Genomic DNA, 20,665 nt, shown 5'->3' on the forward strand with positions numbered 1-20,665 from the left:
GCAGTGCTTGGGGTTATGTTTTAAATTACCTTTTTACCTCAATTAAATCACTCAAACATAATTATATTCTGCCTTAATTCACTCATGGTAAAATTAGACAAACAAATCCTGCTGTATTTATCACAGAGGGGTCTCCCAAGACAGAAATGATCTAATGGTGAGTGGACAGGGACTGAAGAATCTAGATTCTGCCACCAACTAGCTGAATGTCCATGAACAAAACACTTTACCTACTAGCCTCCATTGTCCTTATTTGGAAAATGAGGGAATTAGACTTGTTTTTGTCTAACATTCTCATTCACTTTAATATTATTAACATATGCAAAAACATTTGGATAAGTTAAAGGCAGTTTACATATATCACATACCTCCTTTCTGAGGAATGGCCATGTTGTATGGTGAAATAACATCAAACATTCAATCTTTAGGAAAAGTATACCCCAAATAGACCATTTCCTCAAAAAACAAGACATATTCTCATGCAATTCTCAGGTGCTTATGGTACCTCTCAAAGGATGTATTTATTTTTCTTTACATAATTCTATTTTCTTAAGCAAAGAAAATATTATAAAGGGAACCAGGTGTTCTCCCTCTGCAGTATATTTGCAGCACATCCCTGGTAACCATAAATTACTTTGGAAAGAAATACTGAGTTATGTCCTCTCAGGTAGGTGGAGTCACAGTGAAGTTATTCCACAGAGAACTGAGCTGGAGGCTTGGGGAAAAAATGAGCACATAAGATTTTAAAAGTTCCAGTTAACTCTGTGATAAGAACAAAGGATAGACTTCTAGCAAAACATTTCAGGTTGATTGGGTTTGGGAACCTTCAGGTAGTTTAGTTTTTATATATTGCCCGTTCACACAGGAAATACACAGAGATATCTATCTATCTATTATCTATGTGCCTACCTATGTGTATGTATATGGCACTAGCCCTCAATTTGAAACAACAATGTATTATTGTCTCTCATGGTTCTGTGGGTTGACTGGACTCCATTGGGTGGTCCCAACTGGTGTCCCCCATGAAGTTGCACTTAGACAACTGGGGTTGGAGTCATCAGAATATCAGACATTCAAAATGGTTTGAGAAGTGGCCACACAGTCTCTTTTTATACTTTAATTCATGATAATTTATTTCAGATTCATTTGGCATTTAAAAATTTATAACTTTTTTATACATCAGTATTTTCACATGATTCATCTTTAGGACAGGACTGTTAAATAGATAATGGATGAGAAAACAAAGATTCAAATATTATAATGGGCCTGAAAAAAATGTGACTATGAGAATTTTAAAAATCCCAGGAATTGTCCTAATCTTGGTCCAGTATTCTTTTCATTACAACATATTACTTCTCAAATTCTAAGGGATCATGGTCCATTACTGGAAGCTTTGATAAAAATGCTTTCCCTTTTTGTACCAGAACTGGCTTGCCAGTAATATGCAACAACTGACCTTTATAGAGCCCTCTGTGATCTAGATAAAGATTAGATTAAATCTATTCTCTACCTCAGAGTTCAAATACTTGAAAACTCAGTTACCTTCTAAGATACCATCTTCTCCCAGTTCTCAGTCACATGCATGGTTTTTTTCTTTTCTCTGAATGGCCTGTAACTGTTTCTCTCAATGGCCTGTAACTATTAGTCAGTGTTTTTAAAAGATATAGTTATTTTGTCCTAAAATCAAACATTAGGTTTTGGGATCAAAGGCATAGTATTATTATGTTACAGCAACAAATGTGTTGGTTCCCCATACCCCACTATCTCTCTTCAAGGTGATACAGAGGGAGCCAGATGAAACCCTGCATGCACAAGTAATTTTTCCCTTTGGCACTAAAGAGAAGAATCCCAAAATTGTGAATCTGGGAGCTCATATAAGAACTACCACTAAGCTACCACTCTCCTTCCAGAAAGACTGAGATAAATCTTTGCTCCCTGCTGTTTTATAATCCTTTTAATTATAAGCAGATGTCCCCAGGGATTTTATCCCCTTTGGAAATATAAAAACTATCCTCCTGAAGATAAATCTCTATCTATAGAGATCTCTAGTCAGTCACTGTGTCATATCCATGTTTGTCCTTTTTACTTAGTGTTCTTTGCTTAGAAGGCCATAATTATGTAAAAAGTACTTTTTTAAACATTTTATTTATTTACTTGACAGATCACAAATAGGCAGAGAGGCAGGCAGAGAGAGGAGGAAGCAGACTCCATGCTGAGCAGAGAGCCTGGTGTGAGGCTCCATCATGACCTGAGCTGAAGGCAGAGGCTTTAACCCACTGAGCCACCCAGGTGCCCCGTAAAAAATACTTTTAAGTTCCACATTAGTGTGCCAAGGATCCAGTATTCAGTACACTGATTATTTCATTCTGTAAAATCTGCCTAGTGTTTTCCCTCCACCAGATACTACGTAGAGGCTATTGACTCTTCAGTCTCTCCTTCAGCAAAAAGTGTCCCTTTAGCTTCAGCTTTTCAATCTACATGTGCAATTGACAGTTCCATGAAAATGTCTTTTGGGCACCTGAAACCCAATATGTTCTTAAAATACACCATCTACCTTCCCTTCCTAAACCATTCATTCATCCTCAACTTTAGACACTTATATATTGGAAACAGACAGTTAAGGAAGTAAAGAGACTGATAGTCACCTTTGTCTTCTCCAGTTTATGGTTATGTCCTTACTTCCTTTTAACAAACATCTACCGAGTACCTTCTGTGTGCCAGGCACTAAGAATCCAGCAGTGACCAAAGCTCTCAAATTCCCTGCTCATAGGGAGTTTATATTAAAATAGAAAGAGATAATAAATAGGCAGAGAAACAGTGATAACCTAGCATTACAGATGGAAATAGATGTTTTGAAGAACAAGAGGTATTTCTATTAACTAGATTGCCAGACAGGGTTGTATTGGGAAACATCAACTTTGACTTCTGACACAGGCTTCTATGCCTGAAACTGAGCAGCTGTGTCCTACAGGAAAACGGTAGACCATTTCAACCTAACAGCATTCCTTAAAAATATAGTTTTTGCCCCAAATATAAACAAGACCCGAATGTGTATGCTTTGAGAAAGCCAGAGGCAGATACCGCCCTCTTCCCTCCCCTTCTACTGCATGTCTCAAGGGGAGGGTGGCCCCCTCCACGCTTGAGCATCAAGGTGACAAAGGGAGCTAAAAAGACAGGGAAAGGCAGTGAGAACAGAGCAGTTTGGGGCTTAGAGTTTTTCATCCATCCTTTAGAGAGATGAGAATTACCACCTGCTTCATAATGCACTGGCAGAAATTCATATTCAAGTCAGAAAAGCTCTCACCTGGCTTAAGTGAGGTTTGACCACAAGTATTCGCTACACAACGAATTTGACTGGGCCTATTCATAATAGTTTGTCTCCATCCTGTGCTCACTCATCTTAATATGTAAATGAAGAACTTAGGGAAATCTCCAAGAATCATGTAAAAACCATGCAAACAGTGAGATAAATAATAAACATGATAGACAGACAATGGAGATTAAGCGTATGGATAACTGACAGTCCTATAGGGAAATCTAGAAAATGGGACAGAAGCAGTAATCCACAGTAAAATGGAAACAGAAATTCTAGAAGCAAAGAATGACTGTTAAAACCACAACTGAAGGTTTATTCAGTATCAGGTAAAATTCACAAAGAGAGACCAATGTCTAAAGCTATTCTTCAAATAGTTAGGTCTCAAGCATAAAGACAGAAAAGTGAACATTTTTAACTCCTTATGATCATAGACCGTGAATATTGAAATTAAAATTCTTCATCAGCATTCTGATCCTAAGTATGTGCTATTCACGTACAACCCTGGGAAGAACTTGATTTTGAAGTGATCCAGGCAGAGGTGTATATGCAGGATATTGGGGAGTGAAATTGCAGGGAAGAGCAGGGGACAGTTAATGCAATGTATTAATACAGCAGAAGTGTTATATTTAGGAGGGAAATTGCTTCCAAGGGAATATGGCATGAACCCAAGTTGGGAAGGCTGAGAATCCTCAGTAATGGGTCTCCCCCACCCCTTTTCCACACAACCAACAACCTCTCCAAAATAGAACAAAAAGTCAGGGGAGTGGGGTGGGGAAAATGGTTAGAGAAATAAAGGAGAATAATAAGAAAATACTTGTAAAAAGACAAAGCTGAATTTTAATAGGAGAATGTGGAGCTTTTTTCTAAATTTCTCTTTACTTCTTGGTGACAGGTCTTCAGAAGCTACTGTTTTCCATTTCTCTCCCGTTGCTTTTCACAAGCTAAATTCTAGACACATCCCTCCGGATGACATGGTGGAAATGGATATTATCCGTAATATTCTGATAAATACTGCTTCTAGAATAGGGAGATGCAATACTGATGACAATTAAGTCTTAGCAGGGTTTGGAAAGAAAATTAGTGCCTCAAGTGGACAACAGTCTCACACTTTGTCATATCTCCTCAGTAAAAATAACCTTTTTTTTTTTTTTTTTTTTTAATATACTTGCATTTGTAACCCTTTTCAAATCCTTCATGCTTGGATCTATTTTCTGGATTGAATTTTTTTTTCCCCCTAGAATCTGAACATCAATAGTTTCTGACATTTCCCTTAAAACACTGATACATCATAGAGTCTAAGCTCCTTTGCTGCCTCTTGAATGTGATTCTGCAGTGAGAACTGCACATGAGATAAGGGGAAACTTTGGTCAGAAATTCTCTCCATCCAGAGCCTGGATGTGTAATTTCTGTAAACAATATCAATCAATGCACTTAATTGACATTAAGCAGAAAGAAAATAAAGTAAGTTGTTAATTTTTTAAAAATTTTGACACATTGACAATATGTGGTCAAGACCTGAACTTTCTTATAAAAATTATTATTTTCTTTAAGAATAATGTGCCATGAGCTTTCTGCAATTGAGATTTCTGGCCTGGGGAAATTGACACAAGAGAATTTTTCCAGAGATGTACTCACCCATATAAAGTTGTATCTTAACTGAGATGCAGGGAGAAAATAGCGTGCAGATACAGCATTGCAAAAGCAATTTCTTTCAGAGAGATCAAAATGTTTCTGTAAAGCTGCTACAACCTCCCCTCTAAGGATACAATTGCATCGTCTTCAATGCAGAAGCACTCACATAAACAAAGCATGTAATAGAGGAGATGGGAGAATGCAAAATAAACAAACATAAAGGAAGGATTGGCAGAAAAGGCAAAGTTTCCAGAACAAAATCATAAGGAATATTTCCTCTTCCATTTTCCACAAGAATTGATTTCTCAAAGATTTCAGATGTCTCCTCTCATTTGGAGAATTCGACTTTCTTATTTAGAATCAATTTTATTGTCATGAACTTGTTAGGAGTCTGGAGTCAACAATCGGCAGTGTTTATCCACAGTGGAGACCAAGTGGGAAACCTACACTTCCACCCTCCCACCTCCACCCACACACAGAGTAATGAGGTGCCCCTACCCCTCCCTGCTCAGGTGGAATCAGAAGAGGCCCGTGGAGAGACAGACTTTCATAATCACGCGGTAGTAATGAGACTACACCAGTGTACTGCCAATAGAAACCATACAGAGTACTGGAACTCCCACCCTGCCAAACAGTAGTGACTCCTATCCAGACGTCAACAAAGACTAAGGAACCTGGGTTTCTATAGCCAACTGACAATAACGAGGCATCACGCTCCCTTCTGCTGAAATGATGTCAGAGATCTTCAGCTAATAGGGAAGGTTTAAATACAATCTAGAATTGTAACATAACACAAAAAGCTACAGTTTAAAAAAAAAAAAAAAGATTAATCATACTGAGAATCAGGAAGATCTCAAACAAAAGGAAGAGACAGTAGGTGCCAATATCAAGATGGAAGGGTTGTTAGAAGTATAATGTGCTTCCTACCGGGTGGCATGTTATAATGTTATCATGTGAGAAGTCCCGAACATACAAACTTAGAAACTCTATTGTGACAGATCATTGAGAACACGGGACCACCAGTTGACCTTTGAACTGGCCCTGGCAATCAGAGGCTCCACCGTCCCTGTCCTTAGAATGTGCATTTTGTTTTTTTTTTTTTTTTTTTTTTTGCTTTTTGCTTTTTTAAATTCTGTTTTCATTTCTCACCGCTACAAGCTGCTCCAAGGACAGCATTGAGACAGGGAGGTGGTGTTCAGACTATCTAGGTGTAATTAAACCCAATTAAGGCCTCTATATAAAGCTTTAAGATTTGGCCAGGGAATGCAGAGATCTACTTGTCTTGGGGCTGCCTAAAACAAGCTTCATAGTTCCCCTGATTTTTTCAAACCTGCCACCTACCTCATCTGGAGTGGCCGGCCTCTCTTTGTCCCTCCCCACCCTGCGGCTACAAGGCCCGGTTTCAGATTATATCCAGCAAACTCCCAGGGTGGGGTCCAAACCAAAAAGTACAGGAAAACAAGCAAGTACAAAAGCAATTACGTGACATCCTCATTCACTATCCGTGTGGACAATGACAAGCACCTTTTGTGAAAGTTTTATTCCAAAGTAAATGTGACAATATTTTGACAGCTGGGCCAGCTGACCTCGCGGTCAGAGCAGATACCAGAATCTTCTGTTAAGTGGGAAACCAAACCCAAAGAGTCCTAGATTCATTTTGGAGTGCCACCCAAAAAGCTACTGAACTCTCAGATTTCGGCAAGAGCAAAGGTACCTGTATGATATTTCTAACAACCTACATGATTGGTCATTACTCACTTCACCCATGCAAAAATTATTCCTAACCTCTCATATGCTCATTAACAAATTGCCTCGTGCAGTGATTCTCAAATTAAATGCTCACAGAATCTACTGGGAGTCATGTGAAAATGCAGACTCTGATTCATTAAGTCTGGGCTGAGGGCCTGAGATTCTACATCCTGACAAGCTCCTAGGGAAAGGCCTGTTACTGATCTCTGAACTATGTTAAACAGCAAGAGGCTAGTAGAGATTCAGGTGGCCCTCTTGAAGGGCCAGTTTGAGCCTCCTTTGACAAGCAGACTCCTGATCAGGACTTTTAAAATGCTCAGGAACTACCTTTGAAATGTGAACTTGAATGAGATGTATCAAGTGTTAAACAAAGTTAATTCTCTCACACACGTATGCGCAGTGTATACTGATGTGTTCTAAAGTACAGACGAAATAGTGGCCTATTCAAATACAACGGGTGCCAACAAAGTGTCCATTGGAGAGAAAATGAGAGGGGCCGAGACAGAGACAGAGAGGGAGAGGATAGAGCAATGCCACTGCTCAGTGTATAATTTTGTGCAAACCGCGCCCTCCTGGCTCCACTTTCTCATAACAACCTGAGAATTTCCAATACAGAGCACAGTAATTATGCATCTGTCTTCTAGCTCAATTCCCTTAGACATGTCACATACAAGCATTAAGCTGTATTTTTTTTTTCTCTAGTGGGGAAAGATAGGCTCACTGGATGACATTTTATAATGAGCTTTATTTATTAATAGGTTTGCACCTAAAAGCAATGTTTCTAGTCACTGCTATTGGAACCATATATGAATGCCGTTGTTAGCATCCATCAACATTAAATACAATAGGCTCCCTTGGTATCAATATGTATTGTTTATACCACTGCAATCTAATCAAATTAGATGAGTTCTTATACCAGCCAACTGAAAATTAATATGTATACTTACATAATATAATCTCATAAAATATTATTGCTCTGGTTAGTAGCAAAATATATTAAGATATATTTTCTGCCATTAAGTGTATGAAGATGTATCCACACATATCTATTGATAGTTATGTTGTGCACTGATATTATCCTGAATGCAGTTCAAAGTCTCTATTTTAAGAATGGTCTCAAATTAGTAATTTTCAACATAATTCAAGGCTTTGACTCTGATTCCAAATAATTCAGAAACTTTGCATTTGGAATTTTTGGTTACTTCATTCTCATCTCTGACTTAACCACGTTACCTATGATGGAGACAATTACCTAGATTAAATTCTGAATTTAAAAAAAATTTTTTTAGAAGATTTTATTTCTTTATTTGACACACACACAGAGAGACCACAAGAGAGGGAACACAAGCACGGGGAGTGGGAGAGGGAGAAGCAGCCTTCCTGCAGAGCAGGGAGCCAGAAACGGGGCTCGATCCCAGGACCCTGGGATCATGACATGAGCAGAAGGCAGACGCTTAACGACTGAGCCACCCAGGAGCCCCAGAATTTTAAAAAATTTTAAACTCATATTTAGAAAGCTCATCCTGCGCCAAGCACTTATACTAAAAATTAGTATAAAGATTAATAAGATGAGGAAATAAACCCTTGAAGATTCCATTATATGGAAAGGGAGACAGAAACAAATGAAAGCTGATCGTTGTAATAGGGTAAAGTAAGTATTATTATGAGGTAGTACCAAGTGATACGTAAAGAATAATCCAGGATAGGGGTACTTGGGTGGCACAGTTGGTTGAGCATCTGACTCTTGGCTGTGGCTGAGATTGTGATCTCAGTGTCATGAGATCAAGCCCTGAGTGGATCTCCACACTCAGAACAGAGCCTGCTTAAAACTCTCTCTCCCTCTCCCTCTGCCCCTCCCTACCACATTCTCTCTCTCTCTCAAATAAATAAATAAATAAATAAATAAATCTTTTTTAAAAAGAAGAAAAGTGCAGGGGAAAGAATAACCAAGTGTCTGCATAAATCAGGAAAAACTTTAGAGGCAGTTCTATTTGCTAAGCCTTGAAGAAAAGTGAGGGGAACATAGAAAGTTGAGAAGAAGAGGAACATTCTTACAGAAAGAAAACCCATGAAAAAGAAAGGCACAAAATTATAAATGGCACAATGTACTGAGATATTGTCAAGAAGTAGTGAGTGGCAGTAATTGAAGGTGGAAAGTGAAATGCTGCCATAAAATAAGGAACCTAGTGTGCCAAGTTAAGGCATCTGGACTTTATTCAGAAGGCAGTGTTTATCTGAAGAAAGTTCTAAAGAAGGAAAGTGGTAGGAAATGCAGTTTTGAGGAAGGCAAGTCTGTGGTAATATGGAGACTTATTTAGAAGGAACATAAGTGAAGACAAGGAGATGAAGCTTAAAGCAAATGCAATGGCTTGAGCAAGACATATGAGGCTGAATCTGTTCAATGACAATGGACACAGATTCTAGATTCCAGAGGATTGGCTTGAAAGATGTCTTGACAGGTGAGCACCTGGATATGGGGTTGAGGAACAGCCACCCCTTGAATCTGTGTCATGTGAGATAGAGTTCTGACCATTTGACTTAAAGCCTAATGCTTTCAACCTCCTCTTTTCTTGAATTCTCCTTCCTAAACAAGTTGGTCTCCTAAAAGTTGTTGGGTGGGCAAGAAAACGAACTTGCTAGATGAATCATCCTGACAGTGACCTGTTGCAGCCCACTCTGCATAACTGCCGTGTAAGATACTTGAATTGTCCTAGGACTTACTTGAGTATATGCCTGTGTGTTTCCTGAGAGAAAAGGTTAGAGGAGGAAATGCAGCTACTGTTAATCCTCTAGTAAATCAGGGTGTAAGGTTGTGTTTGGCTGCATGTAATATTACCATGAATAAACCACAGGATTATCACACACACACACACACAGTGCTGCAGTATTGCACAATTCCCGAGAATCTCTTACATATTGCAGACTTTTTAGAATTGGGGCTCCATGTGCCCCATTGCAGAGGCTGCAATGTGGATGGAGCCACCCGAGGTCATAGGATGGTTGGTGCTGAGTGAAGCAGGTAGTCCAGGCTGATACAACTGCTTAAGTTCCATTTTCTCACTATGTGATCTCTGGTATGACCTTGCCTCCTGATTGCAAGGTGTCTGCTGCAACTCCAGAAACCATGTCCATATCCTTGGCAGGAATAAAGCTGAAGGAAAATATAGTCTTCTCTAAAGACTCAGAGACAACCGGCTCAAGAACATTTATTTGCTTGATCTCATGACTAGAACTGAGTTGCATTGCCTTCTACAGCTGCAAATGAGTCTGGGAAAATTAGTACAACATTGCCCAGAGAAAATCAGAATGCTGTTAGTAAAGAACAAGGGAGTAAGGGTATTATATAGGCAGCAAAGTCAATGTCCATTATACCCAGTAATGTGAATTCAGACATGGTCTGAAGAGAGTGAGGATGAGGAGGGGCTGAAGAACATGGCAGCCTACACACAATTCAGAATGTTCTCCCTGATTTATCATATATTATCTTACATATTTTATTTATGTGTTTTATTGTCTCTCTTTCCTACTTGAAAATAAGTTTGATGTAGGAAGGAATTTTTCTCTTTGGTTATATTCTGTATTCCCCAGTGCTTGGAACTGTGACTGGTAAAAAGTAAATACTTAGTGTTTGTTACATTAGTATATGAATATTCAACCCAGCCAGGGAATCAGTGGATCTCAGCTCTCCCTTGCAACATGGTGGAAAGGGCATAAGGGAGGAACTACCCATGTGCCACTGAGATGTCTTTGTTTACTTTCTGGTGGAATTCTTTAGAACTTTAAAAAGAAACTTTCAAAAAACTGATCCACAGATTAGTTTCATGGTCTCCCAGCTACCACTAACAGGCTCTGTCGTAAGAAAAAAATCAGACGGTAGATTTAAAAAATATATAACTTTTCTCAAAACCCATGTAGTTTGGAGCAATTCCTAAAGACAGAAGGGCTCCAGTAGAAAATACAGGGCTAGAAATTGCCATGAGGAGGAGCAGCTGAGAGATCCTTCTTTTCCAAAGATGCCATTATGAAGACCAGATGTCCTCCAGCCAGGAAGTCATCTTAATTTGGAGATTTCCAGGGTTTTCTGCTATCCCAAGTGATTACTTTCACAGGAAGAGAATACTGTGTCTGATTTTCTACTTTGCATGAGTGAGGAAACTCTAGGAATTGACATCCATTAGGTACTTGACTGAAAAGGGAGAATGTCACTGTTTCACCTCTGACAAAAGGGTCAGTGAAGCCAGGGAAGGAAGCCCTCAGAGGGGAAAGAGTTAGAAATACAGGATGAGAGTTCCTTGACTAGAAGGATGCAAAATAGAAACTTGACAGTCTCATAGCACAGAAGGTCCAGACTAGGAATTGTAGGAAAAGTGAACAAACAGTGTGTTAAGCTACTTCCCTACAGAGTATGAGGTCTGGCATTCTTAAAGATCTACCAGGTGAAAATACTGGAAATCAAAATCTTCAGTAATTTGAATGAACGATGTATTAATTACCTCTCATAATGGGATAGTAATTGCCTCAATTTGGGTCTGAGACTTGCCTTGAATTAAACTAACCAACTGCAGAGACATGAGTTATAAGGGTAAAACAATAAAAATTAAAATACCTACCTTCGTATTTATAGATGAGGCAACTGAAAGTGTTATACAGTTACTCTGGGATTTCACCTGTGTTGATATTTTAGGGAATTAAAAGAATGTATTAGAATAAACTCTGTGCTTGTTAAATTCCATTTAAAATGGCTTTACTGCATAATTTTATTGATCTAATAAGAGATTATCAGATAATATTTTATAAAATCAAGATCTATACTTTAAATGCACTTAACATTGTTTCAATAAACAAGAAGCATATTTTGTGCTTCTACATTCTCAAAAATTGAAAATAAAAAGTGCAGTTTTATACATAAAAAGATCAACACGTCAACATTGTAGATATAAAAATGTGTTCCTAATGCAGATGTAATATTAAAGAGATGGCATTTTGCCATCTGAAGATTCCGAGGCTTGGAGAAAACCTTGTTCAAATCCCTAAGATGCCATTTCCTCGCTGTGTGACCTTGGGTGATGTACCGCGTATTTCCGAAATCCAGTCTCGTAATCTTTGAAATGAAGATCTGAATATCTTTTTCTTAGTGTTAAGTGATTTAGTGCGAAAACTGGGCAAATATGCTTAGCACTCTGCCAGGCAAACAGCCGTGTCGTGATCATTGTTTGTCAAATATGAAACCAAGTAGGTATTAAAAAGGTTGAGGCAAGAGAGTAAAACAAAACCATCCTGACCAGCTTTTTCTATTTTAAAATAAGAAACCTATGTATGAGATTTGATGGACCATGAAAAAAACCCTCCCACCTGAAGTTATTTCCCCTCCTGTCGCTGCTTTTCAAATAGAGGCTAAGATATCTCTCCTGGGTACAATTACTAGTGAATTTGCTTGAATCCCAACATAGCAAAAGTAACAGTGTGACCTCTTTCTAGGGATTCATTTTTTTAAAAAAAGATGTGGTGGTAGATAAGGAGTTTGCTTTTGGATGTTTGACCTCTCCTGTTATGCTCAGTTCGATTTATTATGCAACCATCATAGACCCCAGGATGCTTATCTTTGGGACCTGTCACAGCCTTGGATAAATTCTATTATAAATCATGCAAAATGGCTTCTCTGAGTTGCTGTGGATTTAAACCCTCTAAAGAGTTATGTTTCCATCTTATTGATCTATGTGAAAATATTTCAAACAGTCACACATGAAAATGTTTCTTCCAAATTCCTTATTGGCTGAGTTGAATATTCACGTAATACAAAGAGCAAAAGGTAAAACTCATACATATAGGGAACAAGGTGTTTTCTACTAATCAGTCAAGGAGGAAGGATTTCTGGGTTCACTGAGGAGTGTCCCACTTCTAACCAGGTCAGCCTCTATATACGGCAACGTTGCTTCATTGGCCTCTACCGCCATCTCTTACCCGTGCCACCTCCTAATGAAATCATAGCTCAGAAAATCTTGATTCCAGCCTTTAAGTGAAAGATTCTTCCAAGTCACTGCCAAGTTTTGTTTATGCCCCTACCTCTAAAATGACTGACGTCTGCTCATAAGATCAGGCCTCATTCAAATTAGGATAAATGCAATGCTGGCCATTACCTGACTCATACTATATAAATACAACAGCTTAATACAACAGCTTAATACAACCACACTCCAACAGCCCCTAAGAAGAAAAAGGGGCTCTCTTAGGATTGGTGAAATTAACACTTTGGGTTTTAGGCAGTCACATCAGCCTCTTTTATGAAGTGTCATTGGTAGGAACCAATGGAGAATATAGCTTGTATATTATGTAACACTTTGGCTTTCATCTGAATAAGAGAAGTGATAGTTGGGCAAGCAGCGGACTCTGAGCAAATTGATCGACAGGTGACAAAGTCACATGAAGAAAGCAACATTTGGTATTCCAGTTTGCAGGCATGAAAAGGGCAGTGGATTTGATGTCTAGGTCATTCAGCCTCAGACTGAGTCCAGGCATGGTTTGGGAACAACGCTGCGACTTTGGAATTACCCTTCATTATCACATGGCTGTACCAGAAGAGCACATGTCCTGAAATTATTGTCAAGGAAGGAGAGACAGGTCTAAGCCATCCAGCTCTGTCTCATTATCTCGCTCTTTGGGGTCCAAGGGAAGGGAACCACTAGAAGAAGAAGAGCAGTTGGCCCCTTCAGACCAGTACTAATAAGAAAATATAAATCTCAGTCAGTGAAGATACCCATGTATCCATCACACTAGGTCCTATTCTTCCTTTTGGAGGGAGGAAGTGAAATCATTTGCCAAAACTAGGTCCAACATACCTGCTAGTCTCCTAAGGCTCCTCTGAAGCAAGGTAATCTCCATTTCTTTTTTAAGGCTATTGACATTTCCATTAAAAGGTTCTCACAGAAAAAAAGCCATACTCCCAAAGTCCCCTAGAGATATTCAAGGGATCCGTCCCTATAGATGGTCCCCCATTTTAACTCCAGAATCCCACAAAAACTGGGCCTGAGTTGGGATAGCTTGTATGTGGTCCATTTCCATTATCCCCCCTCCTGTATCCACAACCAACATTGCTGCTCAGTAGATCACACCTGTTCTCAAAGCCCTTCTCAAAATAGGACTTCATCTTTTTCCCTCCCTGAGATCCCAGAATAAAACAAAAGTATAAGTAAACAATTAACTCGACCTATCTTTGTTTGAGCTGTGGCTCTCTGGGCTACTTTGGGAGTTCCCCTGACTCTTTTTAAGAACTGTGGCTGTAAGAATTGATGCAATTTCTAAATGGAGCCTGACAAATTTTCAGTAAGTGCTCTCTGCACTTGTCAGTATCAGTTTCTTAGGTACCAAGAAGGGTTTGATCTCAGCCAAGACCCACTTTATTCTGCCTCTTCTGAGGGTCACAGAAGGCAGAGTAGTCGAAGTGAAGGCCTTTCACTTGATGTTTGTTGGGCAAGGTGTGCTAAGAAATCAGGTGAAGGGAAAAGATACTCAGCCATGGGCAAGGGCCTGGGCACTCTGACTCCCACCAGCTCCAACAGTTCACTCTTCCTCACTTATCATATCCAACTCAGTAAGACTTTTGTCCCAACTTTTTAGATGGCCTTCAAGTTCATTCCACCCCCCATCCCTGGTGACCCTTCTAAGAAACTGCCTTACCTCCTATCTTGTTGCTCCTGGTTCTGATTGATGTCCTACTCTACTGCCCAGTCATTTCTCCTAAAGCATGCTCAAGACCTCTGATGTATGTCGCCTTTCAGTTTTTATACAAACTCTTTAACCTGGCATATGAGGTTTTCTAAATTCTAGCCTTGCCTTCTCAGCTCTATGTTCTGCTCCTATTCTGGTTCTTATCCAGAATTATATGCTGACCCTGTACACAGAGACTCTTTTGGTCCCTTCCCTGGAATTGCTGCCCTTTTTCCTCCCTTCTAAAGCCCAGATACAGTGCTTGGATCCAGATCAAACTCTGGCTCAACCATGAAGGGTTCCCTGATCCTCTGTCCAGGGACTGCTCACTCTCTCTTCTGTGCTCTCTTAGTAAATGAGACTGCATTTTCTTCTAGTCATGATCACAGTGTCCTTTATTTTATCGTTTACTAGATTGGGAACTCAGAGAATGTAAAATTATTATCTAGTATGACTTAGGATCTGTCATTGCAGGCATAAGAGCCTGGTACAGAATAAAAATACAATAAATATTGAATGATTCCACGTGCTGGTCTGGCTTTCCCATTTTACCACCTGGGTGTTTATTTACAGAGGCCTTACAGTGTGATGGTTAAGAGTTCAGCCTTTGGGAACCAAACTATCTGGATTTGAATCTTGGCTCTGTCCCCTAATACCTATGTTAACTTGGGAAAATTACTGCATGGGGATAATAATATGGACCTCACATAGTCAACAAGAGAATTAAATGAGTTGATATGAGCAAGCCTTTAGAACAGTGCCTGGTACACAATAAACATTCAATAAAGGTTAACAAGTTCATTTAGCTAAACTGTCCCTCATGCATGTGGGACATGGAAGAGAAAGAACAGGGTGGTGAGTAGTACTGGAGTTTTGTTCAAAATAAGCCAGGGAGAGAATGGGCCTGGAGAAGATAAAGCCGGGCAGACTCCTCAGTCCAGGAAGACAGTGGGCCAGGATGAAGGGGTTCACTGAGACAGAAAGGGATGGGTGGGTCCCAGATGGGCAGAAAGGTCAGAGTCTGTAACAGCAGCACCATGAGCAGCATACCAAATGCCTAGTCCCAGGGCATATGGGGCTTGCTGTCCATTCCACGTTTGCCTCCCCTTCCAACAGGCAGTCCTGGAAACTCAAGCAATAACAGAGTCAGAGGAAACCAAATGTCCCACCTGGTCCAGGCACATGGAGGAAAAAACATGGATCCAAATAATCTCATGCTGGCATAATGGGAGCGTCTTCAGCCCACACATTCCCTGGGCTAATACCCTCTCATCTCCATCCTCTACATCATGCCATGCTTTATTCTTGTAACCTTCAGTTAGAGGTCACCACTCTAGGGAATGTATGAGCTAGGAGGCATGCAATGCCAAATGACGACTCTTGGACTCTTCCTCGTACCTAACTCATTTTCTTCTCATAAAACATTCAAAGCATTTAAAATTATTACTTTATTCCTGAGTCATAATGTTGTTGAAGCTTATAAAAATCATTTCAGTGTTAATTCCCCTGGCTCAACTCTCTTAAATTCTTCCTTAGAAGTTGCATATAATTTAACCAGAAAAAGGTTTTTTTTCTCAAAACCAACTGGAATTATTAGAAAATAGATGAAGAGATTTTTCCCCTTCATCTGAAATAACTGCTAGGTGAATACAGGGTTTGGATTTGGAAGTTAGAAGTTAGGGCAATCAACTAGTTGGCCTGGTTCCCTGACTTTTTTGTTATAAAAGGACCATTTGTCCTTGCCTTTTGCCCCCTGCCCCCCCAGGCATTCACACCATTAACCCCAGGCTGAGAGGTACCATATGTAGCCAGATGGGGCTATTGGTCTCTTTTACTCTTTCTCGTTGCCAACATGGGTCAACCAATCTGGAAAGAGCAAAAGTCATGCTGAAGACAGCTCTAGCATAACGTATCAAACCAAGAATTTTGGTTTTCTTCAGTCTGTTTCTCCCTCCAAAGAGCTGCTTCAGGTGATGGATGGGAAGTGAGGAAGCTGCAAAGCACAGCTCACAGCCATACATCCGGGTCAAGGGGACAAGGGAGCTGCACCTGAGCTGCTTTGCGGGAGGCACAGAGGCAGGATAGGGATTATCACTTTTCTGGGAAGAGAGTCTATAAATCGGGGCACCTGGTTGGCTCAGTCATTAGGCATCTGCCTTTGGCTCAGGTCATGATCCCAAGGTCCTGGGACCCACATCGGGTGCCCTGCTCAGCCGGAAGCCTGCTTCTCTCTCTCCCTCTCCCCCTGCTTGTGTTCCCTTTCTAGCTTTCTCTCTGCAAATGAATAAATAAAATCTTTTTTAAAAAAGAGAGAGAGAGAGAGTCTATAAATCTCTCATGAGATTCTCAGAAAAGGATCATGACTTAGGATTAGCTCGCTGTCCCAGAGATCCAAGAGAGAGCATCACAAAGGAGATCCTGATATGGCATTTTAGTGATTTAAAGGGAAGCTCCAGGATAAATGACTGCTGTCTCTTTTATAAGAGGAGAACACCACTGAACAGGAGACTACTAAGCCAATAGACGACTTCCAGAAGTCAGAGAGCTTGGGACTAACTGCAGAGGATTTAGTCCAAGAAGAAGAGAAAAGCCGAGTCTTGGTAGTGAAAACAGAATGAAAAACTGGGATGCTTTACCAAAAATCCTCACACATTCAGTTGGACAGGTTACCAGAAATGACCATACTGTTTAATGTGCCTTGTTTATCTGCTCAGTCAGATAACTCAGTTCTTGACATAGTAAAAGACTACATTTTTAACCATGGTACAATGTCATCTCAAACACCAGAACCCATACAAGAACTAGTAAAAAACCCCGGAGGCATTACAGTACAGTGGTGTAAGGTAGATGGTGACTTTGACGCCCAAGATTACAGGCATCAATTCCATAAATGTACTTCCAGTCATTTTGAGGATATACATGTAACCCTGACATGGAACTCATAGCATTGCACATAGACTCCAGTGTTGAGGGTCAGTTCTGGTGGGGGAGATGGCTGATAGGAGTGGAGTGCTTGGAGCATCCTCCAAATATGTCATTCCACATTGGTGCCTGATGAGTGGAAAGCTGGCCTTGAGAGGTACTGTCTGAGCATAGAACACACCAGAATGATTCTGAATCCAGCTCTAGCACTCTAATTTATTACTGTGGGCAGACATTAGCATTCATAATTGAAATGCTCTTAGAAGGATCAAGCATTGTGCATTAATACAAATGTTGCCATTTTTTAAACAGAAAAATATAATCAGCTGTGCAAAGTTACCTCTAGACAAAGGGGTCAATGGAACACTGTCATCTGACATGGAAATCGTGACTCTAGGAGCCACCAATAAATAACAAAGGCAGAAACGTCAAACTTCAAAGAACTATTAGCTTGAATAACAGAGAAATGAATGTTCATTGGTTACTTGATTAATTGTGGGGTTTTCGTTACTTTGCATACTTGTTTTTCTATCTTGGATGGAAAATGTTAGTATTTTCAGGTTTTGGATGACTGGCTTTGGTTTGTGGGGTTTCAACACAGCTGTTCTCTCAGCCTAGTTTAGTTGTAATTGGTTAAAAAAAAAAGTTGGATCCATCTCTCAGGCTATTGGAAATAGTTTACTGGATTCATTTTGGAATATTTTAGCAATAAGATACTTGAATGTTGTGGACAAAAGCATAATACAGTCGATTTTATTTTTAGCATGATATTAATTACAATATCACATCACAATAAAAATCAAACTGGCCATAGAAGTATGAGTACAGAAAGATCTATACCCTTGCACTGTATTTCTTCTTAAAGTTGTAATTGGTTAAAAAAAAAAAGGTTGGATCCATCTCTCAGGCTATTGGAAATAGTTTACTGGATTCATTTTGGAATATTTTAGCAATAAGATACTTGAATGTTGTGGACAAAAGCATAATACAGTCTATTTTATTTTTAGCATGATATTAATTACAATATCACATCACAATAAAAATCAAACTGGCCATGGAAGTATGAGTACAGAAAGATCTATACCCTTGCACTGTACTTCTTTTTAAAGCTGGTTATTAGAAGTGGGAAAAAAAAACCATATTATTTGATAGACTTTCCATCCAAGTTTAGGTAAAACTTAGAATAAAACAATAGGTACAGAACTAATGAAGCCAGAGTTCTGTAATACACCTTCCTCTTATACTCTTTGACATGAGTGTGTTGCATATACTCTCCATATCCAGGTATTTTGTAAGGAATATTGACTTTTTTCTAATGTTCCTCTTTAATCCCAAAACCATTACAAATTTTTGCATTTTCAAATTCTTTGACCAAATGTCAAAACACTTACCTTCACTGATTCTTTGCCATTTGATTCAAGATAGTCCAAGGGGTTTTTAGAGAGTTAAACTACTAATGGAAATAGTATGCCCAGCAGTGTCTGAGATTTCACACGTATGTAATATGCACATGTGCATATCAGCCTCAGTGATGCACCTGTACTGTTTGTAGGATAGGAAGTGCAGTCCAGTTTAATGTCAGTTTGATAAATGGTATTTCAGTTGCTGAAACAAACATATGGTAAACATTTGACCTATTTTTTGAAAAATTTGAATTTGTGTAAAATATTTGAAGCATTTATTTATTTTATTAATATAGTGGTCTTAACTTGCTGTATAAGCCTACAGATTTTTCTTTGCAATGTGATTTTTTTTTCTCTTTAACCAGTTCAAAAATGTTTGAAAAAGCAAGTTTGATTTTTTTTAAGATAATTTATTTGGAATTCAAATTCTCTGTTAAACAATCATGCCCTTTTTCTCCTTGCCTTTTTGTATAGTAAGTTAAGTAGTTATGCTAAGATGTGCTAGATAGGGGCACCTGGGTGGCTCAGTGGGTTTAGCCTCTGTCTTCAGCTTGGGTCATGATCTCGGGGTCCTGGGATCGAGCCCCGCATTGGGCTCTCTGCTCAGTGGGGAGCCTGCTTTCCTCTATCTCTCTCTGCCTGCCTCTCTGCCTACTTGTGATCTCTGTCTGTCAAATAAATAAATAAAATCTTTAAAAATTAAAGAAAAAAAAAAAAACGATGTGCTAGATGTCCCTCTGCTTACTCTCTTTCTCTGCCCTCTTTTACCTTCTACCAGACATGAACTGCTTTCAAGTTAGAACGTCCTCACCCATCTTCTCTAAAGGTGTTACCAGCTGCATTTGTAGTGGAGTATTGTCCTATGCACTAGCAGTCTGAGTGACACAGGAAAATTTGTCACATAATGCTGAAGAATAGCACTGAGCACTTTGAGAAATATAAAAATGGCATGGTTCAAGAACTGTTCCAGCTTTCATTCTGGTTTAAGAGAGAGTGCTAATGTACTTGGAATAGTACTGCTAATATATGATAATGCATTTAAAGGCAACTTAATGTGCTCTCAGCTATAAATGCATCAAGGATTCAAAATAAAAGTGGCCCAGTGATGACTCTACTGATCAAGGAAGGTTGCTTTGAATGAGTTGGGTGACCCTTAAGGACTGATACGATTTGGCTAAGTAGCAGGGGCATAGATGATCACATGGTAGCCAGCACAGTAGAAAAGATATACAAACACAAGTAAATGAACATGGCACATTTTTGTGAAGATGAATTTGCTTAGAGTGGGTAGTATGAGGTTTAAAGTCCAGGCAGCCCTAGGATTTTTGTTTATCTGTTTTAATTTTTGTTTTTAAAGCAGGGTTATGATGCAATGAAATAGATACTTCCATAATATTATTATGGACCAATGTGTGAACATCTGTCTAATGGATGTGGTGTTGTTTGCTGACAAAGACTTAGCGATCATACAGTTCCAGATTGCAAACAAATGTCCCATTAGCAGAATATAGCCCACAGACATTTTTTGTGGCCCAAATAGTGATGAATAAATTTGAACCAATGTTTGAAAATTGAAAAATTTCACATGAAAATCTGGATTTCTGGATTCACCTAAAAAAAATCACATGAGGCACAATACATTCACATCTCTGCATGCAAATAATGTGCCACGGCACGGGGCTGTCTCCTTTGGATGGTGCATGACTGCTAGGGTTATTTCGGTGCACAGGCTAGTCTTAGTATATACCTATAGGCTTGGTCCACCTGCAACAGAGACTAAGAAATGTAGGTGGAAAAAATAGACTATTAGGAATCAGTCAACTGTAGGAGAAAATTTGTGTTGAAGGAAACATAAATTCTTTTAAAATGTAGAACAGGATTTGATGATAGGGCAGCCATCTGAATTATCCTTGTGGTAGTTAAAAATATGAAATTGCCC

General features: G+C 39.3%; 1 pseudogene; it reads left to right on the top strand.

The window, feature by feature from the left end:
- LOC116596393 overlaps positions 1 to 17,538 on the top strand; it is a 40,481-nt pseudogene extending 22,943 nt beyond the window's left edge.
- Positions 17,539 to 20,665: the final 3,127 nt, after the last annotated feature.

This window comes from Mustela erminea, chromosome 7 (genome assembly GCF_009829155.1).
Source record: "Mustela erminea isolate mMusErm1 chromosome 7, mMusErm1.Pri, whole genome shotgun sequence".
NCBI classification, from domain to species: Eukaryota; Metazoa; Chordata; class Mammalia; order Carnivora; family Mustelidae; genus Mustela; species Mustela erminea.